Source organism: Mustela erminea, chromosome 12 (assembly GCF_009829155.1).
Source record: "Mustela erminea isolate mMusErm1 chromosome 12, mMusErm1.Pri, whole genome shotgun sequence".
NCBI lineage: Eukaryota > Metazoa > Chordata > Mammalia > Carnivora > Mustelidae > Mustela > Mustela erminea.
Window position 1 is genome coordinate 85,706,661 of NC_045625.1, and position 18,909 is coordinate 85,725,569.

Here is an 18,909-nt window from a genome sequence, read left to right on the forward strand (position 1 = left end):
CTGGAATGAAACCACGGAAGAACCCAGTCCTTGTTTGCAAGGACCTCACCATCCAGTGAAGGACAGACCTGAACTGGCACGCAGTCTAGGATGTTGGTAGGGGGCATGGGCCAGAGCACCTGGGATCGAGGGGGAGACCAGCGAGGTGGGAGTCAGGAAGCCTTCCCAAAGGGAATGGCACTCAAAGTGACTCCGGAAGCATGAAAAGGTATCAAAGGAGGGACAAAGTGGAGAAGGCAAGAGAAGCACATGTGGAAAAGCAGAGACAAGTGTGGAAGTAGGTCAAGTCCAGAGATGGTGTGTTAGAGCAATAGAGGAAGGTCAGAAATGTTTGGTGAAGGTCAAGGCCAACTAGACAAGTTGGGGGCACCAAGGACCTTGCTTTCCATCTATGGAATATATACATTCTCCTGCATGTGATGGGAAGCTGCAGAAGATTCTAGGGACGTGGTGGGGCAACATCAGTTCATTCAGGTGGCCGTGTGGAGACAGGACTGGAGAAGGGCCTGGAAGCTAAAAAGGGGAAGGGAGTGTGGTATCTTAGCAAACAGAAGCTAGGTGATTTTTTGAAGTCTGGTTTTGGCCACTAGCCAGACCAAGAATCTCGATGGCTTCTAATGGAACATGGAGGTTGTGCAGGGGGAGGGCTGTGTGTGGGTGCCAAGTTTCAATGTGCAGAAACCACACACAGTAATTGAAACGGAAAGCTTTTGGGGCCAGGAGGCCCCCTGCTGACACCCAGGCTGGTGTAGGCAAGGAGCCCTCTGCTTGAGAGTGGGGAGGCAAAGCATATGTGTGAGGAATCCACGCCAGAAAGCGAGAGCAGTACAGTGTGGGTCCGCCACAGCAGTGCCAATGTCTCCTTGCTCTCCGCCCCCTCTGCAGACCCAGACCGAATGCGGAGTGGAGACAGACAAGTCCCTATCTCGCCCGGCTTCCTGACAGACTCAGGAGAGGAGTCTAGAAAAGTCTCCTAGCTCCTCTGATTGAAATCATAAATTCAGTAGTTATATTTTATGCAAACTTAGCGAATACAGTGGCCGGGATGGAGCCCAGAAATTCGGTGTTGGGACTCTGAATGGGTACTTGACGTGGCACGAGAGATGTACAGAATGAAACATAATGGGAAAATCCTTCCTTCTAGTATAAAATTGATACTGTACTAGGAAATAGGAAAAATTCATAAAAGCAGAAAACATTTGCCCCATATTCCACTGACCAAAGAAAAGCACAGTTGATTTTTACTCCCTCCTCCCTGCCTCCCTTGCTTTCACGCACACATTTCTATAGACTTGTAATCAGAAGGTTCCCTTCATTTTTGCCATCCATGGCATTATCTCCGATTGCTTAAAAATTTGATGACCACAATTTGCCCTTTACTAAAAAAATAAAATTTAATTGCAAAACCTACAGAAAATACCCTGTAAAAAAGGAAAAAACATCCCCAAGTTCCTACCACCCATTCTTAATTCTTGGTCTCTGTCTTGGCACTGTGCTCTTGTCTGTAATTTAAATTTAGTAAAATTATTGCTTTATATTAACTTCAATTTTACAACTTTTAAATTATTACCTATGTATTATGAATATCTTTCCTAACTGTATTCCACTGAATAGCACCAGAATTTATTGGAATGACTCCTAAGTTGTTTCCAAATTTTTTTAAAATATAAACAGTGCTGCACTTGTGCAATTTTTAAGAATATACACTCTTTGCATGGAATTGCTGAGCCAAAAAAAAAAAAATCTAAATTTTTAAGACTTTGGCTACATATTACCAAATACCTATCTAGAAAGTAAGTGAGCAAAGCAGTGCTCATTTGCCCATAACTTCACCAATATTAGGCACTGTCATCTTAAAAAATTTTTTTCTTTATTGCTAATGAAGTTAAATATTTATGTATTTGTGGTACTTTTTTTTTTTCCTTTTGTAAACTATCCATTCAAAACCTCATTTTTCTACTGGCATAGTTCTGTCATGTGGGTATGTTATTATTTATGGAAGCATTCTCTATCAAAAAGGGAAAAGCCCAGTATAAGGAGTCCAAGCCAAAGAGCAGACAGATTACTTCATGGGTGTACAACAATGCGGCAAAATCTCACTGCCCTCCATCCCTTCTGGAAACTTCCACGTTTTCTGTGTTGGGCTACTTATAAAATATTCCAATGATACCAAGTATTACTTTAATGTAGAAATTAGCCTTTATTATAGCAGTTAGGTAAACAACCAGTAGTCTGAGAACAGATGTCCATAAAGGCAAAATAGACTGAATTTCTGCTGTTAGTGTATTAAGGTGTCTTTTTGCATTTAATACGAAATACAAAGTAAGCTAGGAATCATGTCTCACCACATGCTCTCAAATGCAGGCTATTTATCCTTCTCAAACATGCACCCAGGATTCTGGAGGTCTGAGGCTGAATGCCGTGTCCTCTGATGCTCAGACATACATATACTAGAGGAAACAGAAGTAGGAACGTTGAGGAATCGTGAGGTCAGAGATGCTTGTGTTAACTCCCTTGCCTTGTTCTTTGGAGATCATCTTCTGGCACCATTTAGCATGAAACTCCAAGAGATTGGGGGGAAAATTTTTAGAAATTATCCTTGGTTTTGGATCAAATGTCTCCATGGTTTTTAGGGGTGGGGAAAATTTCACTAACACACACCTGAGATCACTGTAGTGAAAATGTGAATGTATACATACGAGTGTAGGTATTTGGTGCTCAGGAATAAGAGGGTTTTAAATCTACTTGATCATTCCAGAAATCTTGGTGTTTTGTTTTGTTTAACACATACTCACTCTTGACCACCAGCCGAAGCATCTGGGTAAAACCAAAAGACTATTTTCATGTACTTCTCAGGGGATTCTGATGCTCAGACAGATTAGTTTTCTGGTCTCCATTTGCCGATGTGTCCCCTACTCTAATGATTATTCTGTTCTGTGTTATCTGTTGTCTCTACTGGCTCTTCAGTTAGTGTTTGCTTCAGTGTTCTGCTTTTCCTACGAGGAATCTACCAGATTATGTGCCAGATTCAGTGGGCTGCTTCTGTGTGAGGTCTCAGGACTTTTCTTACTTCTGAACAATTCATAGCTGTTTCATGGAAAGCATTGCCCTGTTTGCACTTTTGTTTCTGAAATCCTATTTCAGAAGCTAAATTCAAACTTCTACTTTAATCCTTTATATCTCTAAACCTGTCATTTTGATTTCATAGTTGTTTGTCTTTCTCTGCCACACTCTGGGTAATTTCCTCAGATGTATCTTCCATATCATCACTTTTCTCTTTAACTGTGCCTACCACCCTCAAAGGTGGTCATTGCTGAATGTTATTCACAGTGTTTCATTTTGAATTGTTCTACTGGATTGTCATAACTGCCAATTCTTTTCTTGTTTGTTTTTTTTTTTTCCAGGAGGGCTTTTTATTTCTCCCTTTATCTCCTTCATGATTATAAATGTACTTAAATTTATAGTTAGCTTTAGACTCTTAGGTTATCTCATATTCTTGTGGTGCTGTTCTTCCCACATGTAGCTGTCGATTCTCCCGTTTTGTGGACCACTTCCTTGATTTGGTCTTGGTGAGCATTTTTTCAGTTAGGATATAGCCTCCCTGTGGAATGCTTGGGTACTTTAAGAAGTGGCAGTAATCCTTCAGAGAAGTCTTACATTTGATTCTTCGGTGACATCTAGGAGTTTTACTGGTGAGAAATATTTAGGGTCTCTACATTAGTATCTTCATTTGGGGTGCCCCTGCTTGAGGAGGGTCTAAAATTTGCATGCTACACCTATGCATAGAAGAGATCTTTTAAATTGCCATTTATTGTGGGAAATTTTCCCCACCCAGATATCTGATCAGTGAGAAATTTGCCAGTAGCTTTAGTAAGTGAACAATACTTTCTGGTCCCTTAATGGAGTGGGGGCAGGTCTTCTTGGTTGTAGCTTTATGTGTCAATTTCAGTTCCAACTCTTTACTTTCCTTATGCCCAAGGGCCATGTGTAAAAAACCCCAGCCCATAGCTGTTAGGTTCTGTGGTCATGTCTTACAGCCTCTCTTCCGGCCTCGACCTCTGTACTTACCACATCGGTTATGAGGTTCTTCTTTGTTTTTAGCACATAAGAGATCTGTGTCTCCCTTTCTTGGTCTCTCTCTCCTTCCCTTCCTTTCCTGCCAATATGTAAAACAGTTCCATTAGATTTCACCCAGCATGCTCTTGTGTCTGTAGCACACAGAAGTTAGGAAAGCAGTGTTTAGTACATGGAATTGGAAAGCATTTGGTTTGGAGACCACCAACGAGTGCAGTAGAGGATATAGGACTTGGAAGCAGGAACCAGAGTTGGAACTATGGCTTCACCCCTTTCTGAGTAAATTGGGCTGAGTCATTTAAATCCTCTCTAAGCTTTAGTAGGAAAATAGGGATGGATAGCACTACTGGTGATCTTCCTTCCATGGTCTTCCTTTACGCTCTAAATTCTCTCGTGTTTCAATGGTTGCCATTTCCTCCATCCTCCATTCCTACAAAAGCTGGGGAAGACTGCAAGTTTCTCATTAAATGCTTTCCTTTAAAAACAGCTAATGGTGGTGGTTGACTGAATGATCTTACTACTCTTCCTTTCACCAATGAATTTCCACATACCAATGGACTGAGAAAAACTCTGGTTAAAAAAAGGAACCCAAACTGGAAAGAAATGATGAATTCCATTTCCTAAGAAGTTTGCAAGGGGGTCAGGGAGGGGTGGACTTTGCTCCCCCTTCTCGCCACACTCTCTCTCCCTGGAGTGCAAGTGAGTGAAACCGTATATTGGTTTAGAGGTTCTGCTTGAGTAAAGGTTTAAGAGCCAATAAATCCGTCAGAGTAGATCTCAGGCTGAGCTAAGGTGAATAGCCTCACAGTAATTTTTCCAGAGCCTCAGGGTACTAGGCAGCAGAAGCAGAGAGGTCGCCGATGCCCGCTCACCCCCCTGCCCAGGAGCAGAGACATCAGCCCACAGGAATAGGAGAAGCTTTTCCCAGAGAGTTGTGTTTACTGCGTGGTAAAATCCCTTGTCAAACAGCAGAGCACTCAGATTTAAAAAGTAATTAGAGAAAAAAACAGAGGCACATAAAACTCACATGTCCTCGCCGTGACTCTGGGGGTCTGCAGACCCCCGGTGATCATTGCTCTTCAGCGTGGACGGCAGCCTGATGGTTATCGCCCGAGACATCCAGCATACACGTCCTTTATTTCCGCTTTCCACTGACAGAAATGTAAGCTGTAGACAAACACCAGAGCACTAGGTTGTCCAGGGTGGCCCAAGTTTCCTATGTTTTATACTTCATTTTGAACACTGAAAAATTTAGGAGATTGTAAAGATCTTAGCAGGATACATTATACAATGGAATGTACCATAGGTATTCCATATACTTGTTTGGAAAGGTGCCTCGGAGTATGAACTTGGAAGCCAGGCTGTGTGAGCGCCCGTGACTGTGTGTGGCTGTGTGACCCTGTGCAAACAGCTTCTTGACGCTGTGACTCAGTTTGCTCATACATACAACCAGGGTCACAGGAATCCCTGAGCCATAGGGTTGTTGAGAGTGTCCAACGGAGTTCATCTGTGAAGAGCTTGTAACAATGGCAGACTCATTGTCAAGTTCTGAGCTATTATAAGGTTAAGTATACCTGTTTGGGTCTGGGCATTATACCTGGGTTTGAGGTGAGAGCGAACTTTCAGTTTTCATTTTCTACCACCTGGACTGGTTACTGTGTATACAACACTTTCATTAAGAAAAAGCATTATTCAAAAGTGCACGGGATAGGAAGACAGTTGTTCTGAAAGTCTGGCTTCTAAGGGGGACTTGAAACATTCATGCTTACTGAGGGCCATATACTGAATGCATTAGGAACGGATTCCTGCGAGCAGTCCCTTACATTTAATCCCCCACATCTGTAGTACATCTTATACTCAGCAAAATATTTTTATATTCATGAGTTCATTTAATCCAACTAACTGGATTATTTATGAATTCACTTAATCCCTGGGAAGTGCATGTTCCTATGTATTATTCCAAACAGATGGGAGGGAGACAGTGAGAATGGTGCTTGTTCTAATGTTCCTCTGCTCATGGCACAGCTGGACAGGCAACGAAATTGAAGTGGGAGTGTGAATGGCTCCCTTAAGAGCAGATAGCTCCTGGTTAACAGAAACCGATGAAAAGCCCAGTTTCCCCAGACAAAGCTCTTTCCACCAAACCATAATCACCCTGTGGATTTACAATTTCATCCTATGCATGAACACTATTAAGTATGCGGTTTGGCAAGAAGGTGGGTTTCTAGTGGGTCAACAGGAAAGAAGGGCCAAAAAGAAAGTTCTCAAAGTTGATAAACCAAGCTTGTAACTGCCTCAGGATAAATATGACCAATGACAGAACACATCGTTGGCTTCTGGTCACAGAAGCCTCAAGTGGGATAATGCTGACAAGGTAAAACCCTAGAATAAGAAAATAAACTGCTCAAAGTGGTGGAACCAACAGTACAATTAAAAATAGTAGCTATGGGCTGTAGTAGGGGTCATTAAGACAATGAACACATTTGAAGCGATAGGTCAGATAGCCTGTTATCTACATGATCTCTGGCAAGTTGCCTTTCTCTCTGGTTTTCTCACTTCTAAAGTTCCTTTAATCCACCTAAGTTGAGCGATAAGGTCATTGCTCTTAAGGAATTTACATTCTGGCGGGCGCAATGAAAAGACAATAAACACATAAAAATATACCAGATAGTGGTAAGTGTTATCCACAGAATTAAAATAGGCTGAGGGGAAAGATGATGATTGGGTCCCCAAGGTTGGGGGGGAGGCTGGGGATAGATGCTCTGAGGAGGTAACATTTTGGATGAGAACGCAAGGAAGACTAAGCCATATACGAATGGCCAGAACTCATTCTAGGCAGAAGAGCTAGTATAAAGACTCCAGAGAGGGAATGTGCTTGGGGTTGTGAGAAACCAGCAAGAGGATGGACGGTGATTTAGACACAGAGATTTTGGAAGATTTTAAACCAATTTATGATCTGAGAAAAAGCTTACTATCATTGTTATGGGCAAGACTGGACACAAAAATACCAGGTAAGAAGCCTGTGTAGTAGTCCAAGCCTGTGTAGTTGTCTAAGGCGAGAGTCCTAGAAATGCAAAGAAGTGGACAGATTCAAGGTGTTTGCTGGAGTAGGAGCAATACTGTGCAGATAAATGGCTTTTGTGAGTTGAGTGAAAGAGAAGAATCGAGGATAATTGTCAGATTTGTGGCTTGAACAACTGGTTGGGTGTTGGCATCATTTTCCAAAATGGGAAGACAGAGGTGTATAAGGGATAGTTAGTGTGTGTGCCGATGACATTACCTCAAAAGTTCGGTACTGGTCATGCCAAACATGTGACACTGTTAAGCCGGAAACTAGAGTTGGGGTCCGAGGGATATAACACAGTGAGTGGTAAGAATCTGGGAGTGATGAGCACAAAACTCTGGGCTGGATGGCATCCCCTGGAGAGACTTGGTAGAGAAGAGAAGGGGGGAATTCAGGATCCCAAAGCAGTCTTCCATCAGAGGTCAAGTTGAGTACAGGGACCAGAGAAGGAAGCAGCATCTAGGGAAGCTTCAAGAAGCAGGAAACAACCCAGTGTAAGGCCAGGAAATCAAGAGTTGGATTCCATGTAAAGGAAATCATGGATAAGGTCCAGGTATATCCACAGCCATTGTGTTTCTATAGCACTTAAGGGCTTGGGAAGGAGCCCTTAACAATAAGTTTGCCAAGATGTCTAGAGAATTCCATCAAAAGTCGATAGACAGGACTTCTCATACATAGAAAATCTGAAGCACGCTCATCAGGAAGATAAATAAACACGCAGTCTTAGCAGAGTCACTGCAACAAGGAGATTAATGTACTTCAAGATAAATGTAATAATCTTAAGTGGAATGGATCTAAATGCAATAATTACACGTTGTAAGGAAACAAGAATTACATGTAAGTTGGCATCAGTCCAGAAGTCGAGTTTATCTGTAGCTATCACAGAAGTATTAGAGTTTTCCACTCCATAGTTGATGTTTGGGTTTGTGGCACAGATTGAACAGTAATTCTTTTTGCTAGAACTATCTTCATTTAGGAACACTGTGATGCTGGTTAGGGGTAGAAAGAGGAGAGCCCTGAGGACAAGGGTCAGCAGGAACCAAACTGCTCTCCATTAACATGTATAAGAATTTAGCTGTGGGGCCAGAAAAGGAGAAGACACAGTGGCTAAGCGACTGGGCAGGGATATAGAGTCCACGTTGCAGAAACAGCAGGATGGGTTTTAGGAACCCCCACATCTAACACTGAAATTCAATATAATGTCCACAAAGGAAAAAAATCTTTATCCAATTACTGGGCAGTTGGCAAGCCATGTCCAACTACACAGACCTTGCAGTCAGCATTTATGTGTTTGACTGTTAAAATCTTAAGAGAAAGCTGAGAATTACTTGACATTTGAAGAAAGCCTCCAACATAAAAGCAAGGGACCTCAAAACAAGAAAGGAAGAGAGGAAACTCAGAAGGAAAGTCTAATTAGGCTGTATTTAAGGACCTCACAGAGGTAAGTTAGTTATTCCCCAAACAAGGTCAGGAGGTTAGTAGGCTGAGATTATTATTAAGATAAGAAAGCGTTCTTAGAAATTTAAATAGGAGAGCTAAAATTACGTAAAAAAGTCAGAAAAAATAGAGGAAACCAGAAGGCCAAACCAGGGGGCCCAACATCCAACCAATAGGGTTTGGAAGAGAAAAGTCAAGGAACTTTTCTGGACAAGGATATTTTCTGGACCCGAAGGACAGCGGAGCACCCAGCACAGTGCACAGGAGAAGACCCACCATCATTTTAAGTTTCAATAACAGAAAAAATACGGGTCACATCTAAAGGATTGAGAGTAAGAAAGGCTGTGAACAGTGTACCCAGGGCTCTCTAGGCAGAATGCAAACTTTTTTTTTTTTTTTTTTTTAAGACCTAAAAAGTCGGAGAAGCCTTCTAAAGGATGGCTCCCCTCAAAGCTCTAAGGTAAACCAAGAAAGAAGGAATGCTACCCAGAAAACCAGGAATCCATCCAGGAGAGAGAGAAGGAAATTCCCTGGATGAGTAGGACCAGTGGGTGGAGGGGTGGACAGCACGCGAGCCAGGTGAACCCAGGTGACAGGATGCACAGCAGAGAGAGCCTTCCAAAATGTTTCCAACTGACTACCTGGTGGATTTTCCGGTGTAGAAAGTTACACCAAGGGTGGTGTTTCTTGAGCTTGGGAGGGGGGCTGCAGGAGGCGCAACAGTCCCGCTACCAGTCCTGCCTGCCATGGAGGGTCTCACCAGGCTAGTCAGTTACCCTCTGTGCTGCACACTTCCCCGTGATGAAATGGATCCATAAGGTACCTACCTCACCGAGCCCCTGTGAAAATTAAGTCAGTTATTATACTTAATGGACTGAAAACAAAAAAAAAACAATGCTTTTGAGTATTACGCTATTGGAGGCACTGGAAAGACTTAGCACGTATGGAGAAATCTAGGCATTTTTTTAAAAAATGGCCAAATTCTCAGCTCTAGGGAAAATAATAACTGGACAAGAAGGGAAACATGGTAATAGGCTCCTTGGCTCCAAAGTGACCACTCCCCTGTCAGATGATACAGATGTTGCAATTGTCATGTGACAAATCAGAAGGACGGTAAATAGAGGAGACATTATCTACCATAACAGAACATAAGCAGAGGTAGCATTCTATTTAGAATATGGAAATAAATTTTAAAATGAAGGGCTAAATATGTTTACATGACTCCTTGAAAAACAGGATATGGTTAACTATGGCCAGTGGTGACAAATAATGAATAAAGTTTTAAAAAAAAATTTAAGAGTCTCATGCTCTACCGACTGAGCTAGCCGGGCACACTAAAAAAAATTTTAAAAGGCAACGGAGCATCAGGTGCTTTTATAGTCATTCCAGAGCTCTGACTTCTGACAGGGGCCTCAAGGTTAGGTTCCGTGGGCCTATACACTGAGTTTGCATGGCTGGGGAACAATCCAAGAGAAAAGCTATCCTCTGTGAGCATTTCATTCCACAGTCCCAGGACATGAGTTTTCCTTACCCTGGAAAAACTTTTTTTTTTCTATCTGGAAAGGGGCCTGCTGGGGCAACTTAGCCTTAAAAAAATAATGGGGGAGAACCTTTCTTTTTGATGTCCACCACCCAGGACATGGGTTAAGTTTGGCTTGATACTACAGCCATTCCTTTAATAATAATAAATTTTGGTTAGAAATCCTATTTTCTAAAAGTCATGACAAGTATGAGATTTAAAGGCCTATGACTGACATAGGGATAAACATCCCTGTCATGTTCTGAAATTAAATAGATCAAAGGCATTGTGCCAAAGACCAGGCTGCAGAATGAGAGAGAAGGCATACAGGTTGTCCACACAAGGATGGAATTTAAAGGCGACCTGATTTTGTCTGAGTTCCATCTGATGTTTCACAGGTAAGGCAAGCTCTGAGTGCCCTCATTGTGGCCCCTAAGTATCTATGCTGGCTGGTACTTTCCAATCTCAGTGACCATCTCTGGGGCTTGCTTCCATCCCCGGCTGGGCTGCGTTGTGGTACTCAGCCCCCACACTGCCTTTAAGGGCTGAGTAAAACACCAAGATTAGCCAGCAAGGAGGAAGTCCCTTTATTAGGCCTCTTCCTGTCCAGGGGACAGGTGTGTTTGGATTTCAATGAACAAACTGAAATTTCCACAGCTGAGCCAAAGACCGCTGTTCCAGAACCCCAGAGGGAGACCTGGGGGTCTGGTGTTTTGTACTGTATCTTGGCAACACTTCTTGGTGCTGCTGGCCCATAGCAGAGGCCCTGCTTCTTTGTGATGGGCCGTGAGGCAATCTATTTCCAGCTGTGTCAAGAAGAAGCCATGTGATAAACCCTTGAGAACCCCTTGCTTAGGTCACAGACATACCAAGGCACCCCCTAAAAATGAAATCCCACTCAAAATATGTGAACACACATTTTACAGCAGCCATGTGAGATGACGATTTTTTTTAAGAAGCAAAATCCAGACGGATAATTTTTTTTAAGACCATCTGAAGTTCTGAGTCAGTGGCCTTGGATAAATAATACCATGGATTTTGGTGCTTTCAACAATAAGCAGGAGGGCTGAGATTCGGTTTTTTAATTCCTTTAAGCCTTTCCCCATAAACCCGATTCATTACAGCCATTTTTTGTAGAAAGAATTTTAGTTTACTTTCTTACCTTTCCATTCCTGCGCTAGTGCTAAGGTAAAAAAGAAAAGGAGATTGAGTATGGGAACAAATATTTAGGAAGTGGCCATCATGTGGGCAGGTTAGTATTCCAGCACAATGCCCAGCACAGAGGCAATTTTAAACATGAAGAGACTGAAGCTTAGTTGAAAATATGTCTCAGATCACAAGGCTAACGAGCAGTGAAGGTGAGATTAGAATGAGGTTCTCCTGAATCTGAAATGGATGCTCTTTCTGTTAGACCACGTTCCTTCTCATAAATCCCAAGCACAGAGCTTTGTTTTCTCTTCTGCAACTGCTGCTAACAAGGATGTTGCAATCCATCGATTCACGGAAGTCATGTAAGACAGTCCCGTCATTTCCAACTGTGTGAGTGAATGCACTTGTCTCTACTTTATCAATTAAGGTTCCTGCTGCGACATGTTTCTCTATCTTGCCAAGTATTTAAAAATCTCCATTATGCATTGCTTCTCACCTTGCCCAGTGAAAGTTGGCAGGCACTGTTATCCTCACTTAATAACTCCAGTTACCCAGGGAATAGCCTGGATTAGAAACAATGATACCCAAAGCTCACGGATAAGCACTCTGAGTCTCCTGTCTAGACTCAATGAATAATTCAGAGGTCTGTTTGGTGGAAATCCAGTTAGGAGTCTGGCAGATAGGATGGCTTCGGAGCTGTGGCATCTGGGACACTATTCCTGCCTCACTTTCCTCCTAGCTCTCTGACTGCTGCTTCTCTTTAGAGGTGATCGTCTCATTCCCCCATCCTTTAAGAGTCGGTGTAACACGGGGTTCTGGTCCCAGCCCTCTCCTTGGTTTTTCTCATTGTTCATTCAGCCAAAAAGTAGGGGCGCTCCCGTTACTTGTGCAAGTCAGCTGCCTGTTGGCATTCTGGTCCAGTTCTGGCTCTTTCCCTGTTCTGTTCTGTATTCTAGGCTCCCTTGCCCTCTAGCGTCTGGTTACTTTCAACTTTTGGGTGGAATGGTGTAAAACTGGAAGGAGAGAAAGGAAGAAAAACCAGATGCTTTTTCCATTCTGTCTGCCCCACTTTCCTATGGAGCTTCGGGTCCTGGACCCCAACCGGTGACCTCGCCCGGCAGCCCCCTCCGTGTGGTTCGGTGACCTCGCCCGGCAGCCCCCTCCGTGTGGTTCTAGCTCCTGCCAGACGGTGCCCACCCCCCCATCCACGGTCCCTCCAGCCCCAGCGGTGACGACCGCCTCCAGGGGTCAGTGATCTGTGGGTTACCTCATTGCTCCCTGCTCGGCTTTCCAGCTTTCTGCGTCCCTGCTGTACTAAATCCCATCTGCTGGCAAGACGTAGAGGACTGTGTTCCTGGCTTTATCTTCTGGAACAAACCTGACATGTTGGCAGGAAGGGCCTTTGTCATAAAAGATACCGGAGAGATCAAAGAATTTCTGAAAGGACAAAAGGAGGAGAGGTTCTGAGAATACAAGGGAAAGAGCAGTGCTCAGAAACATCCCAGGGAACTGCTCAATGAAGCCGTGCTCTACGCATGGTGGGGGGGGGGGGGGGGGGCAGGGACCGTAGCGGGGAGGGAGGCACCACGTGTGCCACCAATGGATGCTAAAAACTCCCACTCACATCATTGTCTCCACTACTGTCTGTCCCCAGAATCCAGTCTGGGCATTTCCTCCTTCATGAAACGGGCTTCCCATTTAAGGGAGCGGATTGGATGTGTCTAATTAGCACAGTACAGGTCACGTCCCCACTGGTGGCTGCAAGTGTACATGACCTTTTCGGTTCCCATCAGGAGCGATGGGCACTTTACAGGCAGCAGGATCATTCAAATATAAGATAAGGATTTGGATGCTCCGTGCACATTTCAGTCTGGATAGCCATTTAGGCAATGATCCCAATGGAAGTGGTTTATTTGGGAAAAGGTGGGGGGGGGTCCCCTGAAATCACTGGTAAGGAAGTGGGGCAAGTAAGAGAAGGCAAGTCAGCCATTGTAGGGTAAATTATCAATCGAGTTTTCTTCATGGGGTAACTAGAACTCATTCCTCAGAGGACAGAGGATGAGGAACCACGGCGGGGGCGGAGGGGAGGACTTAGTTCCCCCGCACTCTGCGGCTCCCTCCCTCTGGTGTGGCCTGAGTGGCCCGTGCTAGCCAGAGAAGACCAGCAGGCAGGTAAGTGCAGGGTTTGGCTGTTGAAAGTTGGACAAGCGGGAGATGGACAGGTAAGGGAGCTGCACCTGCTCTAGGGCATAGGGCCAGTAGCAAAGGTCCACTAGGAACTGCTAAGCTGTGAATGTGCACTAGTGAACTAGAGAGAAGTGTTCCTGGCCTCCCTAAGCAGGTGATGTTGAGACACGTGAACAGGCACGTGGGGTGAGAGCAGGAATAGGGCAGCCCAGCGAGCCAGGCCTCGACTACCTGCCTCTGCGACCCAGGAGGATGGGGACAGCCCCCCCTACTCATTTTTTAATCCCCACTGCTGAGGATGGTCACTATTCAAGGTATGTTTTCTGACCCAATAGCGAACTGTTGGGCACAGCTTTGGGATGTTATGTTCATGTCTATTTCCTCATTATAACCCAAGGCAGGTGTGTCCCCATTTTGCAGGGAAGAAAGTGTAGGCGCTCATAACGACTCCTGTCTCAGCCTTGAAGGATTTTCTCCTAAAGGTTCACCTACCCAGGGTACCCCATTGCCAAGCCTGGACTCTCCCTCGGGCAATTCTTCCTTGTCTATTCTCCTGAGCAGCATTCATTAGGAGTCGGAGCGAAGTCTGTTTAGTGCTGGATGCCCAGCACCGAGGCTGCTGCTGACACGTTCCAAATGTGTACACCTCATTGACACTGATTATTTTCCGCATGGCTTGAATCAGTGACTAAGGCTTAGAGCCGTGGAGTGACCAGACAGGTCCCGAATCTAAAAGCTGGTAATACCGAGGCTTGAACTGTAGTCTGACCCCCTAGTATCTATCTCTCGTGCTTTGCTGAGCCTTCCACAACTTACCTGTCTGTGGCAACTACAAGATTTAAGTTGGCTGGATGACTGCTATTTTAAGGTCCAAATCATTGGGCAGGAAATGTTTAAGAGCTTGCCATCAGCATCACCATGGGGATGACCGAGCCCAACAGGAGACTTAAAGCAAGGAGAATGCTCTTGGAGGACTAGGCCCCATTCTCAAAGCCTGCGCTGAACGGGAAAACCTTTCCCATTCCCTGTGGATGGACATTGTAAGTTTTGGAACTTAATCTCTAGGTGGAAGTAAAATTGTTCGCTCCAGCACCAATAACCAATTTACCTTATTATCTTACTAAACCAAAATAATTTTAAAATGTTAGAAATGAGGTCTTTGAGGGAACATGAAAGATCTATCCAGTACCTTAAGACACGGTGGGAGAGTCCTGTCAAACTTCCAGCTGTCAGTCATTCCCAGAGCCGCGTTCAAAACAAAGAGGAAGGGGGGACACATCTTCTGTCTTAGCTGTCACGTTCTTATTCTCCCGTTTTTGCAACATCATTAAGGGTTCTCCATCCGTCGGGCGCGCCCTCTCCCTGTTTCCGCAGTTCTAAAATGGCCCAGAAACCGCACAGAACTAGTAACTAGTAGCAGGGGAAGGAGTGAGAGGTGAGAGTTAGAACGAACGGGAAATGCTATAGGAGAGGTTTTCAGATATTACGATGTACACATCCTGATTTTAGCATGCGAAGGTGTGGCCCCCAAGAAAGTCCTAGAGTTGAAAAGAACATGCCAATGAGATATGAAATCTTTAAGTGATACTAATGAAAAGCCTATATACATTGTGTCCCAATGAGATTATCAGGCATAAATACAATCGCGAACAACAAAAAGAGGCTTCACACAAATTACAACTTAGAGTCTGTAAGTACATGTTTACATTCCTTAGAAGCATGGGAAAGTATTTGGATTGGTTTCTGAAAAACTACTAAATTGAAAAACTAGTCACCAATAAAGATGACATGTATAATCGGGTGCTTTGCTTTGATAATGTGCACTTCCTTGGTAAATACTGAACTAGGATCTAATTTCTACTTTATCTCTTTTTCTTCTGGAAAAAAAAAACCAAACAGAATATGCCTGTGCCCCACAGCTTTTAAATGGACATCCAAACAACCAGATGAATAGTTAATCAGTCATTCCTTGGGCTGGATCACTCATTCAGAAGCTCCGAGGTGAACACTGGGTTGTATTTCACCCGGTTCTCACCAGTTCATAGGTTCCAGCAATCCTGCCTCAGTTCACCAACGGGGTTCCGATGGCAACCAGAAGCAAAACCCCCTTGTCAAAGATAGCCCAACGAGAATCAAGTGCAGGACAAATTAAGAGAGGGTATGAAAGAGGGCGGCTGGGTTTGCTCAGTGGGTTAAGCCTCTGCTTTCGGCTCAGGTAAAGATCCCAGGGTCCTGGGATCGAGCCCCGCATCGGGCTCTCTGCTCAGCGGGGAGCCTGCTTCCCCCTCTCTCTTTGCCTGCCTCTCTGCCTAATTGTGATCTCTGTCAAATAAATAAAATCTTTAAAAAAATAGAGGGTATAAAAGAGAAAATATGTGGCTGATACTGTTGTCCCATCTTCTGAGCCCTACTCAGTCTCAGAGCCAGATGCAACCTCGGAATCTATCTTAACGCATTTCTCCAAAAAGCCACTCCAGACAATAGGAGACAGAACATAAGATAGAGTTCTTTGCCTCCATCGCCGAGGACTGAATATTTCAAGCCACCGATACCTCCCATGGATATTGGATCTGATCCTGGTTACACCGATCTATTCCCATCCACGAGTGTGCCAACAACTAAGGCATTTGTGCCTTTCTTATGTTCCTTCTACCTGGAGATATCTTTTATCTACTTTTCTACCGGTGGAAACCTTTTTAAAAAGATTTCATTTATTTACATGTGAGTGAGCAAGTCCAAGTCAGGGGAGCGGCAGAGGGAGAAGCAGACTTACCGCTGAGCAGGGAGCTTGGCGCGGGGCTGAATCCCAGGACCCCAGGATCATGACCTGAGCCGAGGCAGATGCCCAGGCAACCAAGTCACCCAGGCGCCCTGGAAACCTTATTTATTCTTTGTGGCTCTATCCAGTAATTGCCACTTTAGTTTGTAATTGTTTATTTCATGAGTTCCAGCTGGAGGGGCCTGGGAAATCTAAAAAAATCTAGAAAGTAATGACAATCATTACCAGCATTACACTGAATATTTAAATATAAAAAAAATTTTCAGCCCAAACACAAAACTCAAGAGGGAAAGGATGAGATTTATGAACTAGAATGCCTTTCGCCATCTCTTCTTCAAAGCTGTAGCTTCTACTACAAAGTGAGTCCATATATAAAATTGCAGTGTATTCCTGAGTTTCTACTGTAAAATGGTTACCAAGGATAGAAATGGAATCGTAACACTGTTTCGCCCCAAGCCACAGGAACCTCTATTCAAGGCAAACTTCACAAAAATTTCAGGAGTTAGCAAATGTTCTAGGTTAATTGTTCCCAAGGCTGGGCTGATTCCCAGGATCCGAAGGGGAACCCCTAAAGAGTCTATATTCCTTGGGCTCCTGTTGGCCTGCGTCTTTGGGAAGCAGAAGTGAGCCCCAAGAATGAGCTGTATAAAGGCTGTCGAAGTGAAGAACCACCAGACAGACTGTCTGAGCTCAGGATTATCAGCAAATATTCCTTACAAGGATATGTCAAGGAACAGAACTATCTGGAGACACAATATTTGAATTCCATTGAAGCAGGGACAATATTGGCAGTCAGTTTACTCATTTAGCTCTTTTGGCACCGCCATTATGGGAGGAAAAGGACTGCTCAAAATTTCAACAAATTTCTGAGAACCAAAATATTGTCTTAAATGTCCCACGGTTGTCTTCAGCCTGAACAAGAAGGTATTTGGGGACAGAACTTTGTTCAAATTCAGTTTGATTTATCCAGCCATGAAGAGTCAATTGCCGAAAGAGCTTGGCTTTTGAGACTTCTGCTACACAGTGACCTCATCTTCTGAAATAAGGCAAGAACTTGGAGATGTTCAAAGAAGTACAAACTTCCAGCAATATCATCTCTACAAATGAGAATCCCTGAACATCTAATTTACAACTGGTTTGGGAAGACCAATTCATACCATAAAGAAAGACTCAAATCTAGTAGACTGCCTTAATTGGGTATTTTCTGACAGTTCTCTAACTGCTACTCTATAGGTAATCCATGCATCTTTGGTATTTTTCTGTTACTATGTTCTATTTATGCATGCTCCAGTGGGAACCAAGGGACATTGTGGATACAAATGAATGAACGGACTCAAACCCTAATAAGTAAATAATAGGAGGAAAGCACTGGACTTCTGAGCACCATATTAAGTTCACCATGGCCTGGTAGATCCTGTGGCTGGCAGGAAATAAGGACACCTATATGCATTAAGAGGAATAGCTAACATTTCTTTGAAAAACATTCATTTTCATGAATCTCCTTTCTGTGCTCTTAGTTTGCATTTGAGAAGTAAGCTTAGAGATAAAAATACAAACTCGGAGTCCAACCCAACAAAGGTAGAGTCCCACCATCTCTGTAAGGAGTTCATCTGCTTTGCAGTTAAGACAAATCTGACAGTTGACAGGGAAATTGATTTAAAAACCATGGCTGCGCTAGGCATGGGGAACACAATGCTAACATCTGCTGGGTTTCTCACGTAAGAATTTACAGCGTTTACAAAGCATTCCTTTTGGTGTTAAGGGGCAGTACTCACATTCCACTGGGTAATGGAGACCGTCTGCCTAACTTCCATGTTTTCTCTGCAGCTGGGGGTGCTGATGACATCGAAAAGGAGAGAAGTTCTTGGAGCAGGTTGTCTTTTCCGAAAATGGCCCCTCAGTATCCCAGTTCCGCGCACTCTTGCCAACCAAGAGAGGTAGAGTCTCATTTTCCGTTTCTTGGCCTGGGTGATGCTTCGTGACCACCCTAAGAGAATGTGGAGAGAAGATGTTGTGGGACTTCTAAGGTTAGGGCATAAAAGTTGATAGAGCTTGGACCTGGCTCTCTTCTGGGACACTCCCCTTCGGGAGACAAGCCGCCACCTGGAGGGGCCACAGGGAGGTACTGCAGCCACAGCCCCACGGCAGCCCCCGCCCACACCCAGCATCCACTGTCTTCTACCTCTTCAGTCCACCTGAATCCAGGTAGACTGGCTTCAGTAGAAGGGACACAATGTTCGCCCCCCATGCTCCACCCAAACTGCAAACCTGTGAGCGAAATAAACACAATCACCGGCTTAAGCTAGTGTGGGGGTGGTTTTCTTCCAACAGCAATGGGGATACTTATCTTCTGCCAATAGTTTAAGTCGCTTCTCACCAGGAAAACAACTGAACAGTCATTGATTCACAAATCGGGGATACAGGACTGTCTCCTAACAACTGGCTCGCATCCCCTCGCCATTTGGTCCCTCTTGGGCCCAGATCATGGGAAAGCGATGCTTGTTGCACTTAGACACTATAAATTCTTTCTTTAAAACTTACAAAATGCATCCTAATGAAAACTGCATCTTACAGATTTTCAGTAAAAAGGAAAGAGGAATGCCCTATCTCTTTCTGAGGTGACTGTACCAAACCCAGTGTGCATTTTCAGACCCTTCTCCACACACACCCCTGAGTACATCTTAGACTTCCCCTGTAGGT

General features: G+C 44.1%; 1 long non-coding RNA gene across 7 annotated transcripts; it reads right to left on the reverse strand.

Annotated features, from left to right (window-relative positions):
- Positions 1 to 2,180: 2,180 nt before the first annotated feature.
- Positions 2,181 to 16,245, reverse strand: LOC116570213. 7 transcript variants are annotated; one of them, XR_004277335.1, is made up of 6 exons: positions 16,204 to 16,245; positions 14,620 to 14,806; positions 12,511 to 12,680; positions 5,102 to 5,316; positions 4,069 to 4,156; positions 2,181 to 2,450 (listed from the first exon to the last, which is right to left on the reverse strand). It is a non-coding gene; the product is annotated as an uncharacterized LOC116570213 (long non-coding RNA). The 7 variants fall into 7 exon arrangements; XR_004277333.1 differs by having other exon boundaries at positions 14,620 to 14,968; positions 16,204 to 16,241; XR_004277336.1 differs by having other exon boundaries at positions 14,620 to 14,840; positions 16,204 to 16,238.
- Positions 16,246 to 18,909: the final 2,664 nt, after the last annotated feature.